This window comes from Temnothorax americanus, unplaced genomic scaffold (genome assembly GCF_048541705.1).
Source record: "Temnothorax americanus isolate GAGA-0224 unplaced genomic scaffold, ASM4854170v1 Scaffold33, whole genome shotgun sequence".
Classification (NCBI taxonomy): Eukaryota; Metazoa; Arthropoda; class Insecta; order Hymenoptera; family Formicidae; genus Temnothorax; species Temnothorax americanus.
In genome coordinates this window covers 1,465,488-1,471,487 of record NW_027509475.1, presented here as the reverse complement: position 1 = coordinate 1,471,487, position 6,000 = coordinate 1,465,488, and the positions used below count along the sequence as shown (strand labels likewise).

Sequence of the window (6,000 nt, the reverse complement as noted above, 5' to 3'; positions counted from 1 at the left end):
TGACGCTCGGCTATATACAGGCGACGTCGCACGGATGCCGTTGTGTTGACACGCACACATCTCGCCGGGTGTGACCTACATGATTACATTATGCAGCGCGAGTTGTACCGACATTGTAGATGTAGATAGACGACGCGACGCGCGCAAAGAGGGTCGGTCTCGCGGCGAGTTTTCTCTCTCTCTCTCTCTCTCTCTCTCTCTCTCTTTCTCTCTTTCTCTCTTTTGGCGTAGCGTTTATCAGTCAGGGACGTTATCCGTCGACCGATCGTATATTTAGGGAAGACCCCGAAGGTGTAGACCGCACAGCTGCCGCGGACCGCCGCGCCGGTAGCCGCTATAGGAAGCGGTTATCGGGGGAATGATTCGCAAATTCTACGTTCCGGACCTAGAAACAATTGCTCCGCCCCCCCCCCCGATGTTGAAATGTTGACAAACTCATTATCGAATGCCAGCGTATTCTCATTGTTGCATTAATAAATTTGAATCAATGGTTAATCAAAATGAAACGTCGCGCCGTTCGGTAACGAACGCTGATATCAATGTTTTTACACTCGGGTTAGACATCGAGACACATTGAAAATGACATCGCGGTAATTACTCGCGTTGATTTTAATTAATTCATTTTCACCGCAGAAATATCTCTCCCTTTTACGACCGGCGGAGATACTCTCGATATTTTTTATAACTTTACTGTCTCTAATTGCAATTAATGTACACGCATTTTAATTAGTCGCTCGAAAGTTTTCCCGGTCGTCATATCGATCAATCAAATTCGATATTAATTATTAATGTTTATTCGCCCAGGTTTTTTCCACGGTAAATACCAACGGATATTGGTCGCGAGGCAGTTCTTATTTTATCGCGTGGCCGTTTGCATTGCCAATGTTGTTTTTTTTTTTTATACGGATAATATTTCTGTCTCCGCGACTTTTTATATGATATCGGGAGAGGGAAGCTCAACAGAGCCGAAGAGAGACTTAAACTGTTCGTAAACTATAATGTTTCTTACGGAGTAATTTCGTGATCGATCGTACACCCTATAAAAATACGCGTCCCTTCGTATACGCGGTATTGTACGCGATAACAACAACCGTAATGTTGAGCGACACTTTTCACTACGTTTTATTCTAATTTCCCTGAGACGTAATGTGTGTGCACTTCTACAAGTAATTATAATCTAATAAATTTTATCGTCTGACAAAAATTCTATTTAAGTAATTATTTGATTATATAGCAACATTTTTTCTTTAATATAATTTTTACTTAAAGATGGATAGATGCAATTCTTATGAAACGTAAGAAGATCAGAAACGAGGCATTGGCACGTGAAATGAAAACAAAGCAACAAGCTTATCTGATTTTTGATCCTCCATTTAGCAAATAAATTCTGCTCTCGTGTAACGCTAAACGACGGAATTTGCACTCTTAAAATGGGTCGGACCAGAAAAAGCCAAAACTCGCAAAACGTAAATGGTTATCTCGTTTAAATTTTATCTTTTTTACGAAACTCACCACCATACGCTCTACGCGAACCGTTGTATATGACCTACAACGTTGTATATAAACAATAATTGCACTTTCTGCATTTTGAGAAATCAAGATATGCGATTATAAATAAAATTTAGTTATATATCTATACCTAAGCATCGTATCTCCAGTTTATATATCGAAACAAAATTAATTTACTTTTTCTAATATACCAGGCGCTTAAATTGTATAATGATAAAGAGTCTTATCCATCATTATTACTAACAAGATACAATATTCCTATACAATATTCTTACGGAATTTTTATACGGCTTTTTCTAAACATTGTATTAATACAATTCAGAGTAAGTCGCATTGAAAATTTTCATAGAAATAATAAACTTTCTCTGTGTTTTCTCTAAATTCATAATAATGGAGATACGATTCTTTATACCTCTAAGGTACAGATATATAATTATATATAAGTTAGATATAAGTTACATATGAGTTGTGTATATAAGTTAGATAATAGCTATATATATTTATGTTACAATACTTCGGTTCGATGTCGATCGAAGAAAGTGTAATCGTTGAATTATTAATTGACGGTAGATTTACTTGAACATTAAATAAATAAGTAAGAAAAATAGAAACTTTATATAAGAGCGAGAACTTACAAGTCGCCGAAGAATAAGTTTGGAGCGAAGACAAAAAAAAACGTTTTTTTTTTATATATATACAAATGTTCGACGGCGATACCAATAGGAAAACGATGCCTCAATCGACTCGCGCAAAAATATGAACAATTACCTTACGTAATTTACTTATACAGGTTGTATCATAAATTACGCTTTATCTCTGGAGAATAAATTAACGAAGTGTCAAAATAAGCCGAAAATAAAGAATGACAAAATTACGTTTAAGCCTTCTTTAAAGAGTTACAATTAAGGATGTATATCGCTTATGTTAAAATAGAGGGATGAAGCTGAAATTTACAGAAATTGTGCATTTACATATCCCACAAATCTTTGTTAAATTTGCGATCGATTGTCTGACCCGTTTCTGAGATATTCGCTTTAAAAGTTACAGAAATTGTACATACACATATATAGATATATTCCTCATGTAAATATCATATTATATATCTCTGCTCCCGTACAGTAAAAATGAATGGAATTTTTATGGTAAATTTTTCTGTGACATCGAGAATTGCAATTACGGTAAGTACAAACACAAAAATGAGACAAAAAATTGCGATTTATACGCTTTTTTCTGTCTGAATGATAACATGTATACTTTAGAAGTTATTTGATTGTAACTTTTTGAATAAGGCTCAAACGTAATTTCGTCATCCCTTATTTCCGACTTATTTCGATTTTGTTAATTTATTCTCACAGAGATGGGACGTGACTTATGATACACCCTGTATATCTTACGTTAGATCGAAATAATCACGGCTCCCAGATCCCGCGGCTTAAGATCTGGGGTAGTTGCACGGGGGTGTTTTTTAGCCGGTGCAAGCCCGGCATAACCCTGGAGGCCGGCTCCAGGGTATGCGTCAGGCATTTCTCCCCCCCAACAAAAAAAAAAAAAAAAAAAAAAAGATGGAAATAATCACGCGCGAAAATTTATATCAACAAGAATTCTACTCTAATTAATTTCCGTACTGCCGCCGACATATGTATCTAATTGTATTAATTTTAGTTCTGGTGTACTCTCTTTTTCTCTGTCTTTCCCTTACGGGGGAACAATAATAATCGCGTTTCGTTGCAAAGGGCGAGAGGCTTTCGAAGGACGGTGCGCGACAAAGAGCCGGGGCGTTCTTTGCTAAATCACCCGCCTCTGTGCGAGTCTCTCAGAGTAAACTCGGCGGTCCCCCTTCACGTGGCGTGCGCGATCGCGAAAGTGGGTCGACTGAAATGGGTCGAAAATAAATTTTTTCGCCGACCGTCGTCGTCGTTCCACCGAGGAAGTGTTTTCCTTACGCGCGTGGTCCGTCGACTTACGCGTATCCCGATTTTCCTTCCGTCTCGTTCTTCTTGTCCCAGCGCCAATCTCGCGTACTTTATACGAGTGTCACGTGCTACTGGCTATTCCCTATATGGTCCTTACCACTTGTCTGATTTCTACCAGCAATAACTACTGATATACTGGCGAGACACGGAGAAAAGTATCAAAACGTGAAAATAACGAAGAAGGAAAGGCTTTACGTCGAATTGTAAATTATCGTTGAGAACAACAACTTGAACAGAAATATAAATTTGACGATAAAAAAAAAATGCAAATGAGAACGGTGAGGTTCTCAATTTTCTCCAAGGGTATCCCCGCGTAAAATCCGCCACTGTTTCCGGCACGGGGACTGGCAACACATTCACCACCGCCACCCTCGCCCCGCGCCATGGTCGGCTATAGCGCTCGCACGCGCTCGCGTCGCCTCGCGGCGTCTCGCACCGGACCGGACGGGAGCGGGGGTGGGCGTCGCGACGCCAGGCGTCGCTGGCGTCGTGCCGGCGGCATATCGTCCGAGTGCGGAGAGCGTGGAGTGCCGTCGTGTGCCCGTTGTCGCCGTCCACAGCCTGTGCGTCGCGCCCGCGGAAAAAAAAACAGGGTTCTCCGCTCTTCGGCTCGCGCGCTCCGGATCGGACGACGTCGCCGTCGTCGACCCCCGGGATACGCCGGACGGAAGTCGACGTTCGCCGACCGGAATTTCGGGACTACCCTGGCGCGCGCGCCAGCGAGGGGAAACGTGTACGCGGGGCGAGACCCCAACGCGGTGGAATGCGCGTATATATAGGAGAAGGGAGCACTGGCCGTACGGGTGCTCGAGCGAGACAGAGAGCGGTGCAGTGACATCGGGGTTGCTCGCCGTGAGCCGCGAAGGGAGGCGAGGCCGAGGGGGAGAGGCAGCAGCGCGAGAGAGGACAGAAGGGCGAAGAGAGCTCGGGAATCGCGAAGGGAAGGAAGACTCGGGAAAGGGCGAAGGAGAGATATTTTCCCCCCGCCGTCGTCGTCGTCGTCGTCGTCGTCCTCTCGTTGTTGTCACGAGAGCGAAAAGAGCGCGAGGGGGTACTAAAGCAAAAAGGCAGGAAATCCGGGGATCGAATCGAATCGTAGACGCCTCTTCGACGCCGTCGTCGAGCACCTCTTCTTCTTTCTCTCCGGTACCTATCTCTTCGCGGCCGGAAGTGGTCGAGCGCGCCGGGCGGGAATTCCCCATTCGCGCTCCCCGAGACTCCGGTATCACATCGAGGATGCGTGCCGCTCCTCTCGGGGATGCCGTATATGTAGAAGAAGCGCGTAACGCGCGCGCACGCACGCACGCGGTATCGGTCTTTACCTCTGCGCTTTTTCTCTCTTTCTCGTTCTCTCTCTTTTCTCTCCCTCTCGTCGGCGCGAGAAAGAGAACCGCGTATATATAAATATAATAGAACGCACCTAGATATCTATTTATAAGTTTATACGAAGCAGGAGAGGCCGCGAGAGAACTGAGGGACCGAGATAGCAGAAGGAGGAGGCGGGATGGAGATGGAACATTGCGAGAAGAGGAACGGAAAGAGAAACTTGTAAAGAGGAAAGGAGAAGAATAAAGAGAAAGGGGAAAAGATAGAGGGACAAGCAGAAGGAGAGAGCAAGCTGAATAGAAGAAGCGAAAAGGAGTGGTGGCGGAACGTGTGACGGTGGTGCGCCCGCGCTCGGTTTTCCCCACGTCTTCCATCGTAGTAGTGTACCGGTCGTCGTTCCTGGTGGCGGTGCTGGTGGTGGTGGTGGTGGTGGTGGTGGTGGTGGTGGTCGCGATTGGTGGTGGTGGTGCTGGTGGTGCTGGTGGTATTGGTCTTGTAGTACAGTGGGTGCTCTCGCGCTGTGTCCAGGAGGTAGCGAGCGGTTGCGACGTAGCGCCACGAGGGAGGTGTTGTTGGGCGAAGATACACACGCGCGTGGCGCGCGTGCGGAGAACCGCGGGAAGGGAGGGAGCGAGAGGCTCCTCGGGCGAGGAGGGTGCGTTGCGCCCTGCGTAAATCTCGCGGAAGCGGTGCCGGGTCGACCGAGAGGCCGGCACGATCGAGAGGACCGGAGAGGATCGGAGCGGACCGCAGGGACCGGAAACGGAGACGGAGGGGAAAGGGCGAATCTCTCGTCTTTCGCACGGGTATAGAGCGAGGCGCAGTGAGCCGCGCGGCAGCAGGTCTTGCCGAGCAGCGAACTTGCGGGGCCGCGCGTGAATACGAGTGCGAGTGAACGCGCGGATATGACGAGCGGATACGCCCGGCGGCTCACGTGATACGCAACGCAATCATCGTGCTCCGCTGCCGAGGAAGATATGTGGTAAGTGCGATCCTGCCTCCCCCCTTCTCCTCCTACCATCCAATTTCTCGAGAGGGTGATCGACGGTGGGATCAGCAGTCGTTTTCTCGGTGTCGAGGATCGACGGAAGTGGTGCTAGAAATTGACGGAAATGATCTTCGTGGGATCGTCGATAAGATTCTTCGAGATGTCGTTTTAATGCTGCTCCGCATGTCGGACGTCACGTTGTGC

The 6,000-nt window shown here is 46.4% G+C and overlaps 1 protein-coding gene across 6 annotated transcripts in view; it reads left to right on the top strand.

The window, feature by feature from the left end:
- The first annotated feature begins 5,240 nt into the window (after positions 1-5,240).
- The window catches only part of Ca-alpha1d (Ca[2+]-channel protein alpha[[1]] subunit D), a 68,874-nt gene continuing 68,114 nt past the window's right edge, over positions 5,241-6,000 (top strand). For 3 of the 6 annotated variants that reach the window (XM_077413683.1, XM_077413682.1, XM_077413679.1), the window contains exon 1: positions 5,243-5,790. The gene's annotated coding sequence lies outside the window, so the exon portion shown is untranslated. Of the gene's footprint in view, positions 5,791-6,000 lie in introns of all 6 variants that reach the window. The other 3 variants (XM_077413685.1, XM_077413680.1, XM_077413684.1) reach the window with 3 other exon arrangements.